Genomic DNA, 26,187 nt, shown 5'->3' with positions numbered 1-26,187 from the left:
TTTGTTGCTCTGAATGTGACCTCTCTTTTCTTGACTCCTGTGTGTCCAACAAGGGGGTTGGCATCCTGGGATCTCCGGACACTGCTCTGCAGAATGAAGAGTTAGCTGAGCATCAACCGCAGGGTCCCCCGAATGCAGGGATGGGTGGCGTGGGACGAATGGGGGCCGGCGTTTCCTTCTGGAATGACAGTGCTCCCACCAGTCCCGGCTTTTCTGGGTTACCCTCTAAGGGATTCGACTCATCTCTGGAACCACGAAGTTCTTGCAGGGCGTTTGTTTCCAGGAATAACAATGCAGCAAAGGGAGAGTGGGCTGCAGAGATGCACGGGGTAAGCCATTCACCAGCCCAGGGACGCCCCACAGGTTATAGGGTGTCTCTCCGAACCCTGCCTTTTGCTTACCTGCAGAGGTGGTGCTAATCCTTTTCAGCAGGGGCTGGCGGGAACGGGGCTTGGGTGTATAGGTGACGTACAAACTTGTGAGTTTCTGATAGCTTTGGGGTGATCATTTCTCTTCTCTCCCCTTCATCTCCCTGCGTTTGTAAGCGGCATCCCACTCCTCCCAAAACCTGCAGTGTTGCCCTTCACTCTCCTCCCTCCCACCCCCGTCTGTGGGCAAGCCCTGGCCGTGCCGCCTCCCTACACAGCAGACCCAGCTCCCTTTCCCCATCTTCCTACTACAGTCCTGGGCTTGGTGCCCAGCCTCGCCCACCTGAAATTCTTCAAGCCTTCCTTTCGGGCTTCCGAACACCGACCGGCCCCACCGCGGTCTACACTCTGCTCCGCGGGCAGGTGCTCTTTCTAAAGCAGAAGTCAGGTCCTCACTGTGCACCCTGCTTAAAGCCCCCCCAGCACACAGAGCAGACCTGCCTGTCTCGGCCTCGCCCGCGCGCTCTCTAGTCCAGTCCCTGCTGCCGTGGCTGGGCTGTGGCGGCTGCCGTGGCTTAAAACCCCCACGCAGCCACCGCTCAGATGGCTCATCCCTCGGTCCCCCTTGCCTCCACTCTTGGCAGTGCACGGTCTGGCTCTCGCAAGCTGACACGGGCGGAGGGGTCCCCACGGCCTCCTGGGCAGAGGAGGGGGAGCCCAGGAGACCCGCCACCCAGAGGCTGCGGGCAGCCGGTCCCAGGAGACTCAAGTCTCCGCTCGTCTTTCCCTCACTCATTCGAAAGGAAGCATTATCTCCTGAGCCCCAGGCCCGGTGCTCTTTTGTGAGGATGCAGGAAAGGACGTGGTCACTACTCGGTAGCCGCTCAAAGTGCTCAAAATCTGGGCCATCAGCTTCTCAGTGGCAGTGTGACAAGTGTCCTGAGCATCTGACTGAGGGCCCCAGGAGCAGGCGAGGAGGCCCCGCACCAAGGGCCCCGGGAGCGGGCGAGGAGGCTCCGTGCCGGCTGCAGGGGGCCGGGAAGCAGGAGTTACAAGCCCACAGATGAACTTGAGGAGCCCAGGAAGGCGAAGGCGTTGGGAATAGAGAAGCGAAGATACCGGCTGAGGGTAAGGTCCGTGGGGACCAGGCAGGACCCGTGGGACAGGTATCTAGAGAGCAGCGACCACACAGAAGCGGAACAGCGAAACGGCAACAATTCCATAAATGAATGCTGATGGCGGGCTTCTTCCAGACGGGTCCCTTCCTTCCCTGAAGAGTACATACTGCACAGTGACTCGTGCTAATGAACTGGTCCGACTCATACTCAGTACACCTTTTGAATTGCCGGTGCTAAATAGGAGAAGCACGGAGCATACGGCAGAAATCAGTCCTTTCAGATTGCAGTTCTGTTTCGGGGAAAGGCGCGGTGTTGGGAGCAACGAATACTGAGGTGTGAAATAACCCGGGCCGAGTTTCCAGAGTCCTGGTGTGAGAAATTCCCATAAAGAGGCGAGAACCGAGAGCGTGGTCAGACGGAGGAGCTTGACCTGGGGCTCTCAGCCACACACGGGTGTTGGGCAGCATGCTGTCCCCCTGATCGCAGAAGGCGCTCACCAAGTATGGACAATGTCCCAGATGGAGAGTGAACACAGCAACAGGGCACTTGGCGAAAATGAGGGTTATGTCAAAATACCAGTGGTGTTCCTGAGTGAGGATGGAGTTATAATGAGTTATATTTGCATTTCAGCATCTTTTCCCTCTCGTGCCTTCCTTCAGAGAGCAGCAAGATAAAACTGTCTGAGTTAGTGATGTCTCACGTCCCTTGGGGCCTGCTAAGCCCATGGGTGCCTCCCACTTCCCAGAGATTCTGGGATAGTGGGACCGGGGCATGGCCTGGGCACTGAGACTCACTGCCATGGGACTCGGACATGGTCTAACGAAAACCACCGTCTCTGGCGGATCAGATGCTGTGCCAACCTTCAGAGGCTCCCCGAGAATCCTAAATAAAGCTCCAGCTTGTGGAATTGATTCTCAGATAAGACCTTCTGACCTGGAAATGTATTTACATTTTACAGGATTTTTGAAGGTTTGCAAATTTTCCTCTGAGACAAGGTGAAGTCAGGCAGGGCAAATATTTTGCTGTAAATGAGCCTAAAGGATGGCTATGACATTTCTCTGGGGCCATGGTGGGAACGTGTTGGGCACAGCACAGAAACGCAAACCAACCTGAGTCCTCGGGGCTACCCCACAAGGCTGCCTTTCCTGCCATTTCCACCGATAAGGAAGTAAAAAGAATGCAGAGAACGCTGAGCTCTGGAATGTCCGAAGGCAAGACCTCAGTCAGACTCCGAGCCCAGTGAGCTCTCAGTGCTCTGTTGTCTCTCCCGTCAAGTTCTTTCCACCAGACCCATTTTTCAGTGCGGTGGCCAGGACTTGCTCAGGAGGGGCTCTGTCTGAAACAGCCCTGCAAGATTTCTAGAACTTTCTATGCTCCCACGTCTGTCATTTTAGAAAGCCCCACTGTCATCCTCCAGCCCATCTCTTCTCAGCTGTATTCAGCAGCAGATCTTCCAGAGAGGCATGGCGAGCTTGCCTTCCAGGCTCTCTCCTCTCCCCGGTCTTGGAGAGGAGGAGGGCCAAGGGGACAGGGACAGAGAAGTTGCAGAAGAGAGGAAATGAGGACGTATTCCTGAGGCTTTCAGGAAAGAAGTGAGGACAGCATGGGACCAACCTGGAGGAGAGGAAAGACTCTGAGGGCCAAGAGCAGAAGGGCCCGTCCAAGTGCCAGATGCTTCCTCCTATGTCACGTCAATAACTGCAGTGATGGAGTTATTAACAGCAAGCTATATTATTATATAATTACATCATGTACTGTATTACATATCATCTATATAAATGTTGCATAAAGTGCTATATATTATTTCATACACTATATTATTAAAATACCTAATCCCACATCTTCTATGCCTGAGCCAGCAACGTGGTGTTCATCTAGAAATAGGGTCAGTTTTGCATTTGGATAGGTCACCTTGAGTGGATGTTAACGTGTAAGAGAGACTTGTGATACATATAAAGACTCGAACATGTGAATAATTGGAGTAGTTTGTTAGGGAAAAGGAGTGTATGTGGGCAGATGTGTAGTTTTAAGTTAATGAGAGGGACCATACAAATAACAGCGCTATAAAATAAAATTCATGGAAAGCAAATGGGCCCAAAGCTGCATTTGCTTTTGAGCTTAAATTGCCTAAAATGAAATAAAGAGCAAAGATATATCAGGCAAGCAAATGGTAGCTTTCCATATCAATACTGTATTTTAGACACTTACTAAAAAAAAATTGATCATATCTAAAAATAAACTCAAAATGGATTAAAGAACTAAATATGAGACCTGAAACCATAAAAATGCTAGAAGGGAACACAGGCAGTAATCTCTCTGACATCAGCTGTAGCAACATTTTTCTAGATATGTCTCCTGAGGCAAGGGAAATAAAAGCGAAAATAAACTATTGGGACTACATCAAAATAAAAAGTTTCTGCACAGCAAAGGAAACAATCAACAAAACTAAAAGGCAGCCTACCGAATGGGAGAAGATATTTGCAAATGACATGTCCAATAAAGGGTTAGTATCCAAAATACCTAAAGAACTCATTCAACTCAACACCAAAAAACAAGTAATTCAATTAAAAAATGGGCAGAAGACATGAACAGACATTTCTCCAAAGAAGACATCCAAATGGCCAACAGACACATGAAAAGATGCTCAACATCACTTATCATCAGGGAAATGCAGTGAAAAGTACATGAGATATCACTTCACACCTGTCAGAATGGATAAAATCAAAAACACAAGAAACAACAAGTGTTGGGAGGATGTAGAGAAAAAGGAACACTCGTGCCCTGTTGGTGGGAATGCAAATTGGTGCAGCCACTGTGGAAAATAGTATGGAGGTTCCTCAAAAAGTTAAAAATTGAACTACCCCATAATCCAAGAAGTACACTACTGGGTATTTACCCTAAAAATACAAAAACACTAATTCAAAGGAATACATGTACCTCTTTTCATTGAAGCATTATCTATAATAGCCAAATTATGGAAGCAGCCCAAGTGTCCATGGATAGATGAATGGATAAAAAGTAGTGTGTGTATGTGTGTGTATGTATGTGTGTGTGTGTATATATATATATATATATATATATATATATATATATATATATATATATACACACACACAATGGAATACTACTCAGCCATAAAAAGAATGAAATCTTGCCATTTGCAACAACATGATAGAGCTAGAGAGGATAATGCTAAGTGAAATAAGTCAGTCAGATACTTTATGATTTCACTCATAAGTGGAATTTAAGAAACAAACAAGCGAAGGGAAAAAAAAGAGAGACAAACCAAGAAAGAGACTCTTAACTATAGAGAACAAACTGGTGCTCACAAGAGGGGAGGTGAGTGGGCGGAACGGGGAATAGGGGCTGGAGATTAAAGAGTGCACTTGTCATGATGAAATAAATAAAATGATTAAAAAAATTTATCATATCTTAGGCCATAGAGTAAAGTTGAATAAGTTCCCAAATTAAGAAAACGTATAGAGTATATTCTTTATACACAATGTATTAGAAAACTAAGGGTAGATCCTTGGTGATAGAAACCAGGGGTATGTATAAACACAAAGGTAGTAACACTAAATGAATAAGAATCCTTCGTACAAATATGAAATTGACTCTAAAAGAAATGAAAAATCAAATGAGATGAATAACCATAGAAGAACCAGGACAATTTCCAAACATGAAAGGAGCCACACACAGGAAATTCCTAAGCATGTATTTCCAAACCGTCAAAGCACAGAAAATTGTTTTAATCGTTGCAAAAATTAAAGAATGAAGAAAATCCCCTGTTCCTTTCTCAGAAAGCAGCATATACAGAAGAGAAACCCCAGATTTCCAGTAAACAGATGAAAAAGATGCACATTCTCACAAATAAGTAAGGAAATGCAAATGGAAAGAATACTCAGATACCATTTCAAAATGAGAACATTTGCAACAATAAGAAAAATCAGGTAATGCAAAGAGCTAGCCACTCACTCCTGATGAGAGTTTAAACTAGTAAAACCAATTTGATGAACAGTTTGGTAATAGATGGTAAAGTTGGACATGTACATAACATATCATCGTAGGCTGATGCAACTCTAGAGGGGCTTTTGGCAATATCTGGACATGTTTTTGGTTGTCACACTTTGGGAGGTTGCTACTGGCATCTTCCGAGCAGAGGCAGAGGGTTCAGGAAAACACCCTAGGTTCCGCAGGGTGGCCCCACAACAAAGAATTATCAGACCTGATCTGAAATAGCAGTCCCAAGGTCAAGAAACTGTGGCTTAGGTAAACTCACATGTATGTGCATTAAAAAAATAAATAAGAAAGAAAAACATGTACATGTCTTCACTGACACATTTCCAAAACTGGCAAATGATTAGAAAAGAAAATAAATTACTGCATTTAAGGAAATGAATAAATTAGGTGTGGTCATGGTGGAGTATTTTAAAACAATTTAGAAAAATGAACCTCACTATATGTAAGAATAGATCTTATACATCTAAAGTTGCGTTAACAAAGCAATTTGCTGAGTGATGCAATGTAAGTAATACTTACAGAATTTTAAGTAGTAACATTACATATTGTGTAGATGTATACATTTATAATTAGAAAAAGTAGACTGAAAAGATAGGCACAAAATTGATTATGCTTATTTCATCTGATAAGGGAGTAAAATAATGTATTGATGTGGAGATGTTACTTTGTGAAATTTGTTGAAAACAATGGTCTGAAGTAAGTATGTCACAACATTGCTTTTTTCACATTGGAGAATGATGCATTGTCTGTCTCTATATTCTTCTTTTAAAACTTTTCTCATTGTCAAAAATTTATAGAAAAATTAAAAATCTAGCATATCTATGCTGGTAACACATCAAAAGATAGGCCAGTATAAGAAAAGCATAGACAGTTATCTGGCTGGTAGATACAGAGGCAGAAATAAAACATTAGCAAATAGAATCTAGCAGTCCATTGAAAGATACTCAATGATCAGTATCAGGAACTTTAATTATTAGTATACATCACATCAGTAAGAAAAAAGAGAAAAATCAATTGGCCATTTTAGAAGGTGCCAAAAGATAGTAACAGTCAACTCCAAATCTGGTTTTTTTGTTTGTTTGTTTGTTTTTGTTTTAAAGATTTTACTTATGTATTTGAGAGAGAGAGAGCATGTGGGGGGAGGGTGCAGAGGGAGAAGCAGACTGTCTGTCGAGCAGGGAGCCAGACATGGGGCTTGATCCCAGGCCCCCAAGATCATGACTTGAGCTAAAGGCAGATGTTGACCAACTGAGCCACCCAGGTGCTCCTTTGTTTTTGTTTTTAAAGGAACTACTGGGATATACGCCTTGTTGGTATTAACCTGTGGAATATGAGGCTTTTTTAAAAAGATTTTATTTATTTATTCCAGAGAGAGAGACTAAAAGTGGGGGGCAAGAGCAGAAGGAGAGGGACAAGCAGACTGCGCTGAGCGCAGAGCCCAACGCGGGGCTTGATCTCAGGAGCCCAAGATCACGACCTGAGCTGAAACCAAGAGCTGGGCACTCCACCGACTGAGTCACCCAGGCGCCCCCTAAATCTGTTTTTTTTTTTTTTATAGTAGTGAAAGGAATCTTTCACACGAATACACACACAAAATTATCTGAAGTCTGAAATGGACATCATATTTAGTTGCGAAATAGATTCAGATGTTTTTTTTTTTTTTTTTAAGATTTTTTATTTATTTATTTGAGACAGAGAGAATGAGAGAGAGAGAGCACATGAGAGGGGGGAGGGTCAGAGGGAGAAGCAGACTCCCTGCTGAGCAGGGAGCCCGATGCGGGACTCGATCCCGGGACTCCAGGATCATGACCTGAGCCGAAGGCAGTCGCTTAACCAACTGAGCCACCCAGGCGCCCATAGATTCAGATGTTTTTAAGCATTGATCCTAAAGTTGGAATCACTGTGACGAAGGAAGAAAATAAAAAGGAATAAACATTATCAAGAAGGATTAGGCAAAGTCTACATTATTTATAAATCAGATGATTGTCCACCTGAAAAATCCAATCAATCCATGGCAAAGTGTTTTCTCTAATAGTGTATTTCAGTAAAGTTTTGAATTACAAAACAAGTTATGCAAAAATAGAAAGATGACATGTATACCAGCCAAAACCACTTAGAAGAGACAAATGGAGACACTACCCGTCTTTGAACAATGCTGCTAAAGTATGAAATACCTGTGCATGAGATGCACCTAACAAAGACATCCATAAACAAAATGCAGTCGTGAGAGCAGGGATTTCTGACTCCCAGGGCTCCAGCCATGACAGACGCGCCCTGAACACGCATACATCTCCTCTTTCATCTGAGCATCACTCTTTTACCTGTTTTATGTACTGGAATTACTGGGATTCAAAGTTTTCATGGTGGAAAAAATTATGTATCCAGATGTCTGGCTCCTCTGGTCCAAGCTAACCTGTTACTTGTTCCCACCTAGTCTTCTGTCCTCCGGTAAGAGCATGTGTCATGAATCTGGTCAACCGCATTCAATTCAATAAATAAAAGAATGAATGAATGAATGCTTTCACATCCTTCCTTTTGTGTGGATTCTCCTCCACCTAGAAAACATTTTCATTCTAAACGTTCGACTTAGAGTACCTCTGTCCTCTGAAGCTGTTCCTGACTTCTTTCTCTGTCCTTTGTAGTCACGGGTAGGTAACCTTTGCATCTTCCCATCTGCAGGGGGCTCTGTGCACACCTCTGCTGTGGAATCCACATGACCCCACGTAGTCTTTCTGTGCATGGCTGTCTTCATTCAGAAAGCCAGCATCCTAAGATTTGAGACCATGACTTAATCAACTTAATGCCCTAGACCCTGGCACCATCATTAGCACATGGGAATTGTGGGATAAAATGGATAAATCAATAAGCATTGCTATATGTGTGAGCCCACATGCGCGTGTGTGCAGATTCCTAGTTTTGCTACAATGATTATTCATATGAATTTCATCTTATTTATTCTGTTCGAGATTTTCATTTGTAAATCATCAGATGCATTTATTTTACCAAACTTGAAAAACTATTTGAAATTTGAGGAATTATTGGCCATCATCCCTGCGAATGTTCTCTCTTCATCTTTTCTTTTTTCCCCTTTTATTTTTCTCCTGGAACTCGTTTAGGTTCCTGTTGTTCCTTCTCTGTTTCCTCCCCCAGCTTCTCTTTTGTATTTTCCATCTCAGTCTCTCGGTGGTTCATTCTGGACAATTTCTCTACCGCTTTCTTATAGTTTCCGAACCCGTTTTTGAGCAGTGATTAATGTGATATTTAACACGTGCATTGCATTGTAATTTCAATGACCTTTTTTCCATTTCTAAGAGTTCTTTGTTCTTTTTCACATCTGCTTTTTCTTAAATATTATTCCTTGTTCTTTTCTCATATTATATTTCCAGTTCTTTTAGTTGTTTTAAACATGCTCATTATGCCATACATAACCAATCATTGCATTATCTGAAGGTCTCGAGATTCTACGAGTGCTGTTTATTATGTCTGCCCAAAGGGGATTATTTCTCTGTGTCTTTGTCCTTTGGGGTGTGATTTGGTGTCCTGTGGTGGCCAGGCGGGGAGAATCTTGAATGGAGGGTTAGCCCTGTACAGACATTTGTCGTCCTTCTGCTTTGGTGAAATGTTCCAAGAGTTTGACCAGCCTGGGACCATTTTTATGTTAATTCTTTAGTTAAAATGTCCTAAGGGCACATGGAGTCTAAATTTAAACCTCTAAAACCAAGGGAAGGCTGGCTATGATTATGATTTTTCTGCGGGGAGACATTTGCCCACCCTGAATTCACCCAGATAAATTTCCTTGTGGCCTTTGTCTGTCTGTAGGCAGATACTGTATGGTATTTCTCCCACTGAGGTAGGAGCCTTGTGATTGTCTGGCTTTATGTAGTTTCTAGGGCCAACAAGGTGTCCTCCTTTCCCCCATGTGGACCCTAGCCCCTTGGTTAATAGAATATGTCAGAGTTCCCAGTAACCCAGAGACCTGGTTACCCTGGGTGGCCCGGGGACTGTTCTGTAATGCAGTGAGATTCAGCATTCCCTTTGAAAGGCATGGTCCATATGGTCCCAGAAGTTTATGAAGCAAGGTCTTCTTCACAACTGGTATATTTACTACTTAAAGAAATGAAGAGATTCTGTTTCTCTTCACTATAAATCCAGAGTAAATAGTGGTCTTAGGCTATTTTGAGGCTATCAGCTCCCTGTCTCTGTAGATGAGATCATGCTGGTATGTGCATGCACATGTGTATGTGCATGTGTGCGTAATGAAGCATCTTTACATCCGCAGGATAAGGATGTTACTAAATGTGATCACCGCTAGATATTTTGACAAGTTCTAAACACTTGTACTTATTTGGGGAATGTTATTAGAAAAAGCTAATCCAGAGGCTTAGCTTTCAGATAGAGTAGATTAACCCTTTTATCTGGAATAATATACTCAGGATATCAATGTCAATGGAAGGTACTGGATAATATTACACGTAGTGATGCCATGCTGTTGTTGATGACCTGTTTGGTCATGCATTGTGTGTGTGTGTGTGAGAGAGAGAGAGAGAGTGAGAGAGAATAATATCCAGGTATGAAATGATTTGCCCTAGACATGCTTACAATATTTCACCTGTTTAAATATTTCGTGGTAAACAGAACATCATGCAATGATGGCTAGTTTTATTTCTCAATTGTCTCTTACACCAAATGCATTAGCTTGTTAAAATAGTCCACACATTGTACCTATAAACCCTCACCATGACATTACGGCCGACTGATAGCGTCTGCAAAATAAATTAAAATAAAACGAGACCCTAAGCCCTGTGAGCAGCAGGTGACAGCTACAAGCGACTGGGGAGTTCAGGTGACAAGATTCTGATACTGCACTGAGTAGCTCTTCACAGAGAATCCCTTAAGAATAAAATAAACCTGGGGGTTTTGGCCGAGGTGGCCCAGTAGACCGCTTCCATATATCTTTCAGACGAAGGATTACTTGTAACATGTTTTGCTGAACTTGGGCCACCTGCCTGTTACATATTTGTGAGGGGGACTATGAGCTGGAAGCACCCAGCATCCCGGGAGAACAGGCTGTGGAAAGAAGGGTTCTACCAGGTGTGATAGAATGACCTTGAAAAGATGAGCTATGAACTCGCAGGAAGGGGCCAGGAAATAGACATCTGTGACCATTTGCTCTTTTGTCTTCTTAAAGAATGTTCCCCCAACATTGATTCACGGAGAGAAATGTCCTTTCCTTTTGGTATCAATAGGAAAAGCTCACTGCAGCAAGGGAAGTTCAGATTAATTCGGATTTAACATTGTCATGTTTTACTACTTCGGGTCCTGCAAGCACATTCCCCTCCTTGTTGCAAAGAAAATTAATTTTGTTTAATTAACTTTGAATATTTTGAAAGATCTGGAAGTCGGTTTAATTATGCCTACCTACAACCATCTATTTTGTGGCTTAATTGGCATAAATCCATCGTGTTTTAAGTTTGTACTTGACCCAGTTCTGTACTTTCCCAGAATACCGGAGAGGCCAACAGGTCTGCATTTCATGGAAGGTGCTTTATTGATTAGAGACTGGGTTTTTAAATTCTGATTTATTTTTTCAAACAGTTACTCTGTTACTTGATTATTGCTTCTCTTGTCTTGCATGCTATCATTATTATTACAGGCACATTTCCTCTAAGTATCTGCATTACTTCTAAGTTCACCTCCCTTAGACAGGGATTTGTGTGATGTTTGAAGAATCCCCAAGATCCGAAAGCCTCTTAGACAATACGCTGATGAGAGTGAGTGCATTTATGGAATCGTTAACATTTTATTCTCTGACTCATTGAAATGCACGTCTAGAGTTCCTGTGCAACCTGGCAAGAAGCCAGCTGATTGAAACAAGCACCGACATTTTAGTATTAAAAATAAAATCGACCTTTTAAAGTATCAGTTTGCTTTCTCAGAATTAATAATTAGATATTCATTGCTATAACATGTATTAGCACTCTATGTAATATATAATAGAACGAGTTATCATATTACTGTAATTTTGTCTTAACATGTCTGTCTCCCCTGCTGAAGTGTGTGTCATCTGGATAAATACTGTGTCTCGTTTGTCTTTGAACCCTCAGTAATCACAATTCTTGGCACATGTAGAAACTCAGTATTTCGTTTATCTGACTGAAGCCTTCCGATCTTATATTAGCAGTTGATAATAACAGAAACGTGACGTGCCATCTATCATGAGCATACAGTTGGCTCAAATCTTTCTCTTTAAAGCTTCTCCGAGTCACTGAAACAGCATGGACCTAGTGTGACATGGTCACATCTATTAGAGCCATTTTCATAGTCTGTATTTTTGTTTAAAATTTTCCCTAGTAGTGAGTAATGAGAGGGTGGGAACCCTGCCTTATTGAGGCCTGGGGCCCCTGTGGGGAAGCATGGTTGGCATTAAATTAAGCATTTTGAGATACAGTGGATGAATTGATCAATGAAGGACACTTGACTTACTTGCTGTGAGGATAAGAATGTTCATCCAATGAAAGAAATTAATATTCTGGCCCCAAAGAGGAAAAATATGAAAACATGTTTGTGCGTACCCATGGTTCAAACATGAGTACTAGCATTTTTAGTACCCTACATCTGGCAAATCCAATGGTGGTTGGTACAATGTTTCCTTTCAATATCTGCTTTACCGACAAGAATAGTATTTACTAGGATCACATCACAATACGGAGGGGTTGCTGAAATGCAAAATAACTAACATATGAAACCCTACAGCAATTTTCCTGATCGAGATCGTTATATAGATGTCGTACAGGCATTTAAACGTAAGATCGTGAACCATTCAAATGCCCTACATTATCTGACATTTTAAAATGGATCTTGTAAAAAAAATTAATAAAATGGGTCTTGTTTTTTCTTTGGCTAAGATGTATGATTGATCCCGTTCAGTAGGTATTTTCAGTTTCAGCAGGAAGAGATTTCCTATGTGAAAATGGAAATCCGAGGAAATGGAAAAGGGCATTTGGAGTGGTGGGTGTTAGAAAATCAGCTGCGTGAGGTTCTGAGCCTGGATAACAGACGGAAAGCAGAGCCCAGGATGCACTTAATACCGGCTTCTTTCCTCTTTGTGCTCAGCCTGCTCTGGGTCTCTGTCGCTCCCCCGCGCCCACACAGAGAGCTCTCTGGCCCCACACCAGTGCGCCCCGTGAAAACGTGAAGACGCCCGGAGAGGGCATGCAAGGGGCCAGCCCCCCAGCTTCTGAAATAAAGCTTTCCCGAGATCATCATCTGCTTAAGCCGAAAAGGAAAAGGAAATAGGGCACGAGCAGTCATTCTTTTATAATGACAACTGTGGTTTTTAACTTTATCAGTTTATTTGTATAATTTAGTTCTGAGCTTTGGATTCCCTAACAAATCAGAAGGAAACATCTAGTGGTTTTAATCTTTTTAATTTTAGGAGCTTTTATTTTCATCCAAGTTGAGATTCGGGGTTAACTCTTTGAAGGGTTTCATACATTAAACGTAAATACCGAAGTTACTAGAAGCAGCCGATTGGGCTGAAAGAAGCTACCAGAGGGATTTCTATAAAGTTCAAGGAACCCACAGCACCAAAACCAAAACAAAACAAAACAAGACAAAAAACCCCACAACCATTCAAATTTATTTATTTATTCTCACAGCGAAGATGCATCTGAGCTTCATCATATTTATCCTTATAATTTTATTTTATAAACATTTCTAGTAAGTGGAATTGGCTTAGGAGAGCTATGAGGTTATTTCCATGCAGAGAATAATGTTGTGATAATATATACTGATATATATACTATATATATATATATATATATAATATATATATACTATATACTATATACTATATATTAGTAATATTAGTGAGAGGATGACCTGATCCTGCCAGGTCAGAATGTCACTTCACTCTCTCAGGGTCTGAAGGAAAATTAAGGCAGAATGTTAACTACTGGGATTGACAAGCATATTAAGCCCAGAATAGCTATGCCTACTGGTCTTGAAGGCTCCAGAACCCATCTTTGGAAAAACTGGTCTTTTATTGATTTAGTACCTTCCTAGGTAAGCGATTACTTGTTAATATCCTTGTGTAACTTACTTGTATTTCTCATATGAACTTCTCACAGTTATACATTACATCTGGAGCCAAAGCACATCATTTGGATTTTAATATGTTTTCACATTTTTTTGACTTTCGGTTAATTTTTTATATGTCAAGCTGTAATGACCTTTAGGCAACGTGCTTGGGTCTTTTCTGCAAATGTTTTCCTTTTTATGTGGAAGCATTTTGACCTAAAAACACAATACGACATGATCAGGGACCTCTTGTAGGATTAACCTATTATTTGCACTGCATGCATTATTTCATGAAAAGTGTTTTCTTTTTATTATAAGTAGCTTAACTTCAGCATGGAGGTGTAAATCCTGGAGTAGTTCAAAGTTCAGAACCAAACCAAGAAGTAGAGCTTACTTTGAGTGCTAATGATGTCCATCATTTCTCTTTTAGATTACTTTGGCTCCATATTTAAACATTCTTCATTGTAATATCATCTGTGGATGATATTTTTGTATGATATATAATTTTTTTTGAGTGAGAGAATGCATGCACCCAGGGGGGTGGGGTGAGCAAGCAAGGAGGGTCAGAGGGAGAGAGAGAATCTCAAGCAGGCTCCATGCCCAGCTCAGAGCCCAACATAGAGCTCGATCTCATGACCTGAGCTGAAACCAAGAGTTAGAGGCTGAACCAACTGAGCCACCCAGGAGCCCTGTGTCTTGAGTTGTCTTAATGAAAGATTTATTTGTTTACTTTAGAGAGAGGGAGAACATGTGTGCAAGCACGAGCTGTGGGGGGGACAGAGGGAGAGAGAATCTGAAGCAGACTCCCCACTGAGTGTGGAGCCGGATGGGAGGGCTTGATCCCAGGACCCTGAGATCAGGACCCAGCCAAAATCAAGAGTTGGCCACTTAAATGACCGAACCTCCCAGGCACCCCTGTATGATATATAATCTTATTGAACATAGGTAGTGTATTTAGAATGACAACGACAAGTCCACAGCCATACCTTATTAGAAATTACTAAGAAATGGGAGCGAAAAGCAGTACAGTAGATAGAAGATCTTGGTGTAGAGCCCACATATTCCATCCCTTTCTTCTTAGGTCAGTTATGGGCAAAGAAATGTTTTTGTATGTGCTAACTTAATCATTTTGTTCAGGTTTTAAATAAGAATTGATATTTAGCAAAAGGAGAAATAAGGCATTTACTCGAATTTATGAACATGTTGCATTTCTGACATCATCTGATTGAATATTTGGTCTTGGGCTAGATTACTTGACGAGGGACAATCTACATTTTAATAAGGTCTTGTGGTTGAGGAGATTTTCCTTATTTTTAAAACCTTTTAAAAATTATATAGTACATTTTATTTTAATCATCTCAAATTCTCTATAAAAATCGCCATTTGTTGAAACCGAGGTGACGATGTTTCTTACTCACATGACGGAAACATTTTCGCATAATTCTGGGTGCCATACGGATGCCGGGCCTTGAGCTTTTGTTTGTGGGATTTGCGCCTTTGCAGAAGATGTGGACATGCCGTGTTTTTGCCGAAGGTTAAGTTTACTGTCTGACTAATTATCAGGAAAGGCCATCAAACTAATTAAGTGAACTATTTATGTTTCTTCTTTAAAGCTGTTTTATTATTTCCTCACTCCTGTCTTCCTTCCATATTGTCCTACTTCTTTCCTACAACTTCTGTAAAGACATAGAGCAGGTTGATACCTCTGATAATTTACTGCATGTTTGTTGCTTTATACTAACCTTTCTTCGCTAAATTCTTCACTGTAGTGTTTATGGGTTATCGTTTACTTTGTCAAAAGAATTGATTTTTATGACATGGATTTTTCATCTAGTTTTGCCAATCTTTGGCCAAAGGGAAAGGGTAGAGCTTGTGCTCACTACTTATAAATCAACCAGCTATATTTAGCCCCTTCCAGGTATATTGAGAACCTACCGGCTATACATGGAACTGACTAGGTATATATGGAAACTTTGAGATACATGTGGAAGCTTTCAGGTGTTTATAAAAGCTATCATTAATGACTTAGATTTTGTGAGAACCCATGAGAAACTTTAAGACATGCTCTCTTTCTTTCTTTTTTTTTTTTTATTTGAGAGAGAGAGAATGAGAGACAGAGAGCATGAGAGGGAGGAGGGTCAGAGGGAGAAGCAGACTCCCTGCCGAGCAGGGAGCCCGATGCGGGACTCGATCCCGGGACTCCAGGATCATGACCTGAGCTGAAGGCAGTCGCTTAACCGACTGAGCCACCCAGGCGCCCAAGACATGCTCTCTTTCTAAAAACAGTCACATGGGTGACATTTAATTCCTATATATTAAATAAGAACTATTAAATGTGTAAATAAATAAAATGGAGAAAGGAGAGTGTATTCATTAGGATTCTCTGGAGAAAACCAGTAGGAGGGATATGGATATGGATACACAGATACAGATAGAAATATACATGTACATATACAGAATTGGCTCACATGATTATGGTGGCTGAGAAGTCCCGAGATCTGTGGTCCACAAGCTGGAGACAGGAGAGCTTCTTCTGGCCTGGTGCCTGCGTCTGGCTGGTCAGGAAGAGAATCCTGGTGAGAAAGTGACAAAGAGCAGGGTAGGTCAATGTTAAGTCACATGGTGGCCAACTGCAGGGGGGAGGGAGAAGGTGTGTGCAAAGTACAACAAAATAAGAAGAGTCTGATGGGGAAGAGCCATGTTGTGAGGAGTCTTGGAAAACATGGAAGAGAATTTATGATGTAGGCGAAATGTTTATGAGTCGAACACTGACATGATGGCAGTACGGTTTGGGAAGATTAATCTGATAGAGGCTGTGCATACAGTCATTTTCTTCAATCCAGAATGACAACTACTTCGCAAGGCTGGCCTTGCTTTTTCATGGGGACCCACGTCCAGGCAATTTGCATAGAGTCTGATAAAGCACTATTATGGAGGAAATTCACTGTTTCGGGGAGTTCGTACAAAGGACATCCAAACCGACAAGACTTCCCGGAGAAAGTGGGCTGCCGAGAACAATGGAACTTATCCAGAATGTTCTGTGGGGCTTGGGTATGTGTGGGTTATGTTCCCAGTGGAGAAAGCAGGATGAGTGAGGGCCCAGAGGTGGACAAGAATGAGGTCTGTCTGAGGGACCAAGGTAAGTTCCGTGTATGAGCTCAGAGGACACGGAGAGGCTAGAGGAACAGAACATACGGCGCCTGATCATGTGGGCCTTTGATGAGCCACACTGGGGAGTCAGGATTTAAGGGTTTTGACCTGGAAGTGATTCACTAAATTTCCCTTCCAAAAAGAGAACTTTGCCTTTCATGCAGAAACTAGATCATGACATGGCTCAGGTCATGATCCTTTCTGAATGCATAATTTATTAAATGGATTCTGTTGAGCAGGAATGGGTTCCGGGAGACCAGGCTCCTGCCGTGCTCCAGGGGATTTGAACCGATGGAGACCGAATACCACGGTCCCTGGGTTTCCGCTGAGATGCTAGAGGCTGCAGGGAACGTGGAGGAAGGTCTACCTCTTAGATTGACGGTGCATGAAGAATCGACCCAGTTAGGGGATGTTCCACACAGTGCCAGAAGAGAAGGAAGTGTGGATGCTGTGAATGTTCTACTCGGTCCGACTGAAAGAGTAAAGTCGGGCAGGTGATAGAAATAATTCATTTGACACGAAAGTAGAAGTCCCTTTGGGGATAACCGAGTTGGAAGAGGTGGGTTACAGCCTGCTTTTTCAGGGTTAGCACTGCAGAAACACTTGGTGCGAGTCCATGAGTTCATGGGCAGGTCCCAGAGGAGAGCAGGACACAGCATGCTCCCCAGCGTAGATGCTGGTAGATGGTCCTGCGTCTGCATCGCATTTTCTGTCGTATTTATATATTACAAGAGTTTCAGTGTAGGTGCCTACCCCAGGATTTAAAACACAGGGGGATGGGGGCACCTGGGTGGCTCAGATGGTTAAGTGTCTGCCTTCGGCTCAGGTCATTATCCCAGAGTCCTGGGATGGAGCCTCACGTCGGCTCCTGGCTCAGCGGGGAGCCTGCTTCTCCCTCTCCCTCTGTCTCTCCCCCTGCTCATGCTCTCTCTCTATCTCTGTGTCTCAAATGAATAAAATCTTAAAAAAACAAAAAAACAAAAAAACACAGGGGGATGATGAGGTTCATCCTTCACAACAATGTTATGGACATGACCTTGCACAATGCTTTTTCTTTTTTTTTTTTTTTTTTTAAGATTTTACTTATTTATTTGACAGAGAGACACAGTGAGAGAGGGAACACAAGCAGGGGGGTGGGAGAGGGGGAAGCAGGCTTCCCGCCAAGCAGGGAGCCTGACATGGGGCTCGATCCCAGGACCCTGGGACCATGACCCGAGACGAAGGCAGACGCTTAACGACTGAGCCACCCAGGCACCCCCACAATGCTTTTTCATAACGATCCACCCCGAGGAGGATTTCGGTACCTGTTCAACCTTGCCTGGAGCATATTTATATATTTATATATACTGTGTACCGCCTCTCCCTGTGCACAGAGCTGGGGCCAGCCTCAGGGTGACTCGGTATGAGTCACTATGGACCCCTCCTCTACCCCTGCAGACGCAGCCCCTCCGGCCGGGGCTTGTTAAACAGGTGCATGAAAGCCAGACCAAGCCACCCATTCTGAGCAATAATTTCTCTCCCCCACCACAGTTCATTCATTTAAATATTGACAGTTCTCTGGGAGTGCCTCTGTGAAAAGAAAAGGGAAGGTGCCCCTTCCTCTGGCAGAAGGGGGCCCATGCCGGACACAAGGTTTGGGGCCTGGTTGCAGACCGGGGTTCGGGCCCCCCAGACACTTGCCCTCAGTCTTTGTGCAAGACGCAGCCACTGTGTCCTTGGGCCTCCACCCCCAGCTCTTGGAATTAGACGTTTTCAAGAAACCAGTTAGTTGACCGTAAGCACTCACTATTTGAAAGATGGTAAGAGTTTAGAATTTGTTTCACCAGATGTTTTGAAGAAATATTCTGACTGATGAGAAAAATATGGACAAACTATTCTGGGAATGTCACAAGACCCAAAGTCTTTCTGAATGCATAATTTATTAAATGGATTCTGTTTTTTTCCTGAGGACCACTGGCAGGGTTTCCTCTTTCCAAACAAAATAGTTTGCGGCTAATATATTAATATTTTCGTTGGTGGAGATTTATGTATCCGAACCTGTGGTTAATAAAAACCTTATTCATATCCAGTTTGGGGGGATTTAAAATTCGTTAATACTTTCCAGAGACTTTAAAAACAATAAAGAAAAGAATTTCCTTTTTAGGAGCAAAGTGGGGGGTGGGTGGGCAAGAAGGGGTAGTTTACCACCTTCATCGGTAAACTAGTAAACAGTGCCAACTGTTGATGCCAACTTTTTGCTTTTGCCTTATCTGGCTTCTGTTTTCATATTAAACATCCCCAAGTAGAAGGCAGCTCTGCCCACAACAGAGAAGACATTGTTCTTTTGTATTTATAAGGGGCAGATAAAACCCTGAGAGATTCATCATGTTCACAGTCGGTGAGCTTCTGACTTGGTGAATGGGCCATGCACGAGGCTTTAATTAGTAATATCTTTTATTTGTGTTCGAGCCCGTCCTTCCCAGTGTGTCCTGGGCACAGAGTTGGTTTGGGTCTGGTGAGTGGTGCTGCCCAGCGAGTAAAGGCTGGGAAGCTGATATTTGTTTGTTCGTTAATTCATTTTACGTTGAGATATAATTGACATACAACATTGTGTTAAGTTTAAGGTGTACGACGTGTTCGATGCATACATATATATATATATAGTAATACCTCTATTCTGTCACATAATTATTATTTCTTTTTTATGGTGAGAACAATGAACATCTAGTCTCTTAGCAACTGTGAAGTTTTTAAGTTATGTTGACTGTAATCACTATGCTGTGCCTTGCATCTCTAGAATGTATTCATTTACTAGTTGCACGTCTGTTATTTTAATGTCCCTGGTACCTCTGGGAGATAGGAGCTGCTGACACCCGGAGGGGACACAGGCCCTTGAAATCCCACAGTGGAGATTTTTGCAAACAGTCATTGTTTGTATTTGATATTCAGATCATATCAGCACTACCTTGAATTCCCAGCCCTCCTGTCAGAGTGATGCCACTGACAGTTTTTTATATAAATCTAAAGGCAAAGCTGCCATATGACCAAGCTCTTGCACTCCTTGGCATTTATTATAGAAAAACAAAGACTTCCATTTACCCAAAACCTGCATGCGAATGTTCGTAGCAGCTTTACTCATAATAGTCCCAAACTAGAAACAACCTGGATGTTCCTGCAGTGACCACGTGGTGTGACAAACTGGTACATTCCTACTGGGGAATGCTACTCAGCGATAAAATGAAGCAAATTACTGAGACACACAACACACTGGATGAATCTCTATAGAATTGTGCTCCTTTTTCTTGAAAATCATAGTTTTATGGAGATTTTTTTTCTGGTTATGCATAATAGTCATTGGTTCTTGGAGAATTGGAGAATATGGAACAAAAAAAAAAAGAAGAAGAAATGTACCTCCAATCTGCCGTCTATTCCTCTGTCTTTCCATTTTGGTTTCCTGAAACTTTTTAAACTTACCCATGGAGAGAGAGAGAAAATAGCACAGCTTCGTGATTCAGCGTTATCCAAGGGAAGGTTAAAAAAGTAAAGTCAATCATGTAAGTTACAGAGTGTGCAATGGTGCTGGGGTCTGGATGGCTGAGCTTTGTGAAGACAAAGACTGGGGGTTGGTTGATTCTGTATCCTGAGTCTATGTATTTGCCCCTGCTATTAAATACCCGTTTAATGGAAACATTATTAAGTAACACATTTTACATCTATTAGGACTTTGGAGTGATTCATTAATTTAGGAACTGAGAAAGATATTTCCTAGAATTTGTCTCAAGAAGGATTGACCATGCTTAACATTTGGAGAGAAGGAATGAACAGGAACAGTGGTAGAGACAAGATCTGCTGTGAAGCAGTATTTAACAAGTCTCCTTGTGGTGACCAATTCAGCCAACACTTATGATCAAGAATCTTCACTCTTTAAAAATATAACTTTATATAGTTGATAGCAGTGTTGTCAAAATTTCTACAAAATTGGATCCCTAATTTCCCGTGTTTTTGTCCTTTGTTAATGAAACCTAAGAACATTTAGTCAATACTGACTTTCTTAGAGGAAGAACAGCAAGCTCTTCACTGTGTCTTCAGAAAAAAGTGGGGACTTAGATCTGTTCTTTAGTAGAATATTTCTACTGTTTCCAGAAATCAGGATGGACATAACTTTCCCACCATAGAACTTCATTTTCTACTTTTTGATAGAATTGACCTCCTAAATCAGCTTGTCCTTATCTGTTTCATAGACGGTGGAGTTATATAATAAATAACCCATGATAAAAATAAGGGTATACTCATCTTTCTCATTGAATATCTCATTTCACGTTTTTCCTCCACCATTGAACAGAGGAACCATCATGCAATTATACTCAGTCAAGATTTGTATTGAAATAAATCTCTGACTTTGCATCATTTAATTTACTTCAGTGCAAATTATTTGCTTCTTGATAGGACTGTAAATAGAATTATCCATAGTCCTATTGAGAGCTAAATATGTTGTCATGACTACAGAGTTTTAATATGTACTAATGACATTTCCTAAATTCAAGTTAAATATTGCTTAGGCACATGCACGTGTGCAGTAAATGCATGTGCCCGTCTGCACATCATGCCTGGAGTGTACGCATAAAGAGTTGAATTGTACACTTTGACATTTCTTGGTGTGAAGTAACACAATGTTTACTACAGTGATGTGGTGTAGAGCATGAACATCACCATCCAGCAGCAGTACAGGTCATCTAATGCAACCCGATTTCTGATCCTTGAATCTCTTTCGGCAAACCCATTTAAATGGCTGTAGAGCCTCAGCTTACCTGCTAATGACAGGGAGCTTACTACCTTAAAAGCAATGCATGGCTGTCCAGAACGTTTGTTGATTAGAAAATATTTTCTGATGCTGCATTGAAACCTACTTCCTTGTAGGTTCTTACTGCGTATTTGGATTTACGTAGAAATACTATTATATAGCAAATTCTCAATTAAAAACTAATATTGATGATGATGATGGGATGATGACAATATCTACAGATTGACCATTAATGTAGCCTAAATTCACATATTGCCTTTGGTCAGATTACTCTTCGCAACCGTTAAATCCTTGGGATTTTACTCACTCACGCTAAGCCTGTCTTAGTAGTGTGGTGTGAATTTTGGGGTAAGATGTATGTTTGGGTCTCTCTGACCTAGACCATCAAATTCCTTACCTTAACCCACCATCCAACGCAGTGGTTTTCCCTCAGTCTTCACCACCACTGAATTCCATTATAACATCAAAGATGCTTCAGAGGTGTCTGGGCCTTTCGCTGGAGGCCTCGCCGCAGTGCGTAGACCCCTACGCAGAGGCAGCATGCACTCGGCAGCATTTCCCAGATGCTCCCCTGAGCTGGGAGCTGCTCTGTTTCTGGCCTGCAGTGCAGCCATAAGACTGGTCTTCCCTGCCGGAAACCTGTAACTGAGCTCAGGGAGCCCTGGGGGCTCTGGACCCAGTGTGTGTTGGTCACCACTTACAGCTGGGAGGCATTCCAGAAACTTCAGCTCCCTTACACCTTAAGTGGGAGCAATGATAGGTCCTCTCTTCAAGGTCAACGTGAGGATGAACTGAAGCAGTGCTTCTGAAAAATACAGTCGAGAATGATTCGTTCACACTGCCTTTCCCTTTGAGTAGAATTAGTCAAGCAGTGTTAATCCAACTACAGTTTTTAACATTATAGAACCCACATGTTACTCTTCTGCTCCAGGGTAGAAGCTTCGTCTGGAGCATACCCTCGATTTGCCAAGCCTGTCAAAACAAAATAGCAAAGATTCTTGGTTCAACAAATGACAATCTCTGTTGCTTCTGACACTGGACTCTGAGATTTCTGTATGTTGCCAAACATTACTGTTCCAAGTTATATATGAATGAGAAGGAGATGATTTAAAAAAAATTATTTGAGTAGTAAGTGTACTCTTTTGAGTCATCAAAGAGATGATTAAAAACACATTAATTCTGAGATTTCAGTACTGGGAATTGTGGGACCACTAATTATTAGGTGACAAGTTGGAAACAGATGAAACACTTACACAGATTCATCTCGGGTGGTTTTCAGCCATTGTGTTGTGATGATGGGAAAACCTCAGTGGAGTATCGCTTCCACAGGGGAGTCTGTAACCCATAACCCACAATCATCATGAGCTATTTCCAAGTGTTAGAAACATCTGGAAATACCATGGTAATACTGCACATGCAGGCATTAACATTGCATGCTACTCAATTTATCACGAAAAAATCATCAAGAAGTGAGAACCATGATCTCTATTCCTTTCATCTATTTTATCTGTAGAAGAACAGAAAAACATATTTTATAGTTTAAAATATTCTGTGTTGCCAATAACATTTGTTATAATATCTCAAAATGTTCCTTGATTTGAATTGGTTATTTATATGATTAAAAGCTTCATTAATGACAGAGCACGCTGACTAAAAGCTGCCCATATGTGTAAGATACACTGTTTCCAGGAAACATACTCTACATGTGCATTGCAGTCTGAGTGTAGAAACCATACCACACACAATATCTTATTTGATTCTCATAAAATCATCATGAACTACAAGTGGAGAATTTTTTAGTCAATTTTTAATCTACTTACACTCCATTTTACAGATAAGAAAATAAAGGTTTAAAATGTTGTCCAAAAGGGTCAAATTGGACTTGACTCTAAGTCTCCAGATTCTTGGTTGTAATATTTTCTGGGCATATTTTTCAAGTATTTCCCTGTCCTTATGTGTGGTTTCATTAATAAATAATGTCAAAGGGAAAGTGAGTACTTTTCATCTCCAAAAAATAAACTTTAAATTTTTTTTCTGATACTAACCTTTCCATCTTAAGATATAGTTTTATGGATAGCGAAGAACTATACTTCTAGTGATCATTCTAGATGCTATTGAATAGCGGGAGAAAATTTAAATTTATATAGAAGACATTGAGTTCTGTTTTTTGGGGGGGAGGTCATTTTCATGCCAACAAGTTTTCTGGCTACAGAGAAAAATACAACCCATCTTCAAGCATCGTTCCTCCATCAGGCAAACTGTCCTCTGAAAGCCTCGATTGTGATGGGGTTTCTCCTGGACCATTTCATACTTAACAACCAGGGTTAATTTCACATGGCTTCCTCCATCCAGAATGTAATGGAAGTGAGAATGCCTGTTCTCACAGCTCCACGCAGCAGGTCATAGCTGCTGGAAATTCTCTACTGTAAGGACACAAGACAAGGGGGGTGGGGATGCTGAAATATTTAAAATGGCCCATCAATTAAGGGCATCATAATTGATTACTTTTTATTATTTTAAAAGAAACCGTGGTATTTTGCCCGTTTGACTCTGTAATATTCATGGGAGCCCCTTGTTCTTTGCAAGAGGTTCTTGGTGACGTCTTTTGATGGGATACGGACCTAGGCAATGGGCAACTAGTAAGTGGGAAAGAAAAGATGGCATCAGGGAGTTGGGAAAGCTGCTGTGGGAACCAGGGGACTTGAGAGAGGTTGCAATTTCCTATTTTTAAGACTTTTGAGTCGCTAAAATTTTGTAAATTTTAGGCAAAATGACTGACCACCATAACTCAGGTTCTCACTGATATTGCTGCCTTGACCTTTTCCTTTGGTTCCATTGCCCATCCCAACTCATAATCCAACTTCTAACTCCTAGAAGCACTGAAGCCTCAGAGGGGCTGCTCTGAGATGCTAGCCGCCTCCGGACCGTATTTATCACCTTACCCGGCAGGTCGGGGAAGCCCCTCTGCAGGGCGAGGCACACCCTCCACTGTAACCCGTTCCAAACCCTCTTCCCTCCTCAAAACCCCCACAGCTCCCTTTCTGTCAGCCTTTTATCCGGGCTCTGTGTGCTTCCAACTTAGCACATAGCCATTCCAAAGGCCCTCCCGGCTCCCACCCCAGAGGCTAGACTGTGTCACCTGTATGCTTCGGAGCTGGGACCAAGGGAGGAGATGGGCTCCCAGCCCCACCTGCACAGCGCCGACTGTGGTCTGTGTCCTCCCCACAACAGCACGCATTTCCTTGTTTCTCTCGTTTCTTTTCTGTCCCCATCCATCAGTCTTAAAAAATGTTAGCCTTTTGTTTTGATGACTGGCTTATTATGATTTTCCTCCTTCCTTCCCGATCATTCAGTTCTTTCTTCATCCCTAGAACGTTAGCGTCTTCTTTGGGGTGAGCTCACCCAGTCACATGGTTTTAGTCATCTGCACGTTGATGACTTCCAGATCTTGTTTTCTAGGCTTTTCTGAATTTCAGGTCCTTCCAGCCAATTATTTTTTGGAATTCTCCTCGAACTTCAATGAGTAGGTCAAAGTCAACATGACTAATACAAAAGAGAAGACTTTCTCTCTCAACAACATACCCCTCGTTTTCAGAACGCTGTGGTTGAATGAGCCCACTCTGCAGGCTGTTTCCCAAGATGTCATCTTGGAAAGCATCATTAAGGCCTCGCCCTTCTCCTTCCTCTCTATCCAGTCAGTCCCCTCATCCAGCCAGATCTGCCTCCACGACACCTCTGTCCCTCCTCTTTTTTTCACCACCACTGGTCTCACTGGTCACCAAGTCCTTAGTAGCCCTGCCTGTTACAGGTTATCTTTCACCGGACTATCAGAATACTCTTTTTCACACACCACTCTGATCCTGCCCTTTCTTTGTTTCAAGACCTTTAGGACTGCCTATCATTTCTAAGAGATAATGGAAGCTCTTTAGCAAGAGAGACAAACCTCTGATTACATCTCCAGCCTCATTGAGTTCTGCTTCTCTCACCACAGACTCCAATTTTGCCCACATACCTGTGTCCCTGTATACATCATGCATGGGCAAGGCTGTGTGTCCTTGTACATGTTGCTAAGTCTTCCAGGAGCACCCTGAAGTCCTGGATTTGCTTGGAAAATTCTTATTCAAGTGTCCGCTTTGGATGGGAAGCCTCTTCCTCTCCCACAGGCTTTTTTGCATCATCCATTCTGGGTTTGGTCCCCTCCCTGAATACTTACAAACACCTCTTGTCCATCTCTGCTATTCTGCTAATATACTCTACTGTATATTGTATATGATATTCTCTCCTTCCTGAGCACAGCAATATACCGCTTTTGTTGGTGCTGAGCTTCCTGGGATGAGCCTTTTATCTGTATATCCTCAGCTGCTAGTACTCTATGTCTGGGAAGTGATTCCTATGTGATTGTTGCATGACAGGAATAAATCAACAGATTAATCAACTACCACATAATTAAAGGATATTGACAAGAAGAAATAATAAATTACTCTAAATTAAAAATATTTAATAGAAGTATTAATTACAAAGCATAAGCTAGGACCCAGCAGATTTCTATATGAAATACATAAAACATCTGTGACCTTCTCCTTTAGGTAGGAAGGGTACAGCTCAGGTGAGAACCAAGTAAAACAGGGTAAATAGGTTCTGGTACAACAAGAACTTTTTTTTTCCTTCCTGA

The 26,187-nt window shown here is 42.1% G+C and overlaps 1 protein-coding gene and 1 long non-coding RNA gene across 4 annotated transcripts in view; one reads left to right on the top strand and one right to left on the bottom strand.

The window, feature by feature from the left end:
- MYO16 (myosin XVI) overlaps window positions 1-26,187 on the top strand; it is a 435,943-nt gene that overhangs the window by 196,949 nt on the left and 212,807 nt on the right. The gene's annotated exons all lie outside the window — the stretch shown is intronic.
- On the bottom strand, window positions 708-24,907 carry LOC135363733 (uncharacterized). 3 transcript variants are annotated; one of them, XR_010409788.1, is made up of 6 exons: window positions 24,655-24,907; window positions 22,769-22,850; window positions 22,427-22,487; window positions 21,913-22,320; window positions 16,054-16,158; window positions 708-2,073 (listed from the first exon to the last, which is right to left on the bottom strand). It is a non-coding gene; the product is annotated as an uncharacterized LOC135363733 (long non-coding RNA). The 3 variants fall into 3 exon arrangements; XR_010409789.1 differs by lacking the exon at window positions 708-2,073 and having other exon boundaries at window positions 15,688-16,158; window positions 21,913-22,143; window positions 22,217-22,320; XR_010409787.1 differs by lacking the exon at window positions 708-2,073 and having other exon boundaries at window positions 15,688-16,158.

This window comes from Mirounga angustirostris, unplaced genomic scaffold (assembly GCF_029215605.1).
Source record: "Mirounga angustirostris isolate CCGP_5_RB_7025 unplaced genomic scaffold, mMirAng1.0.hap1 SCAF_3, whole genome shotgun sequence".
Lineage (NCBI taxonomy): Eukaryota > Metazoa > Chordata > Mammalia > Carnivora > Phocidae > Mirounga > Mirounga angustirostris.
The sequence above is the reverse complement of the archived record's forward strand: the minus strand, read 5'-3'. Positions and strand labels throughout refer to the sequence as shown.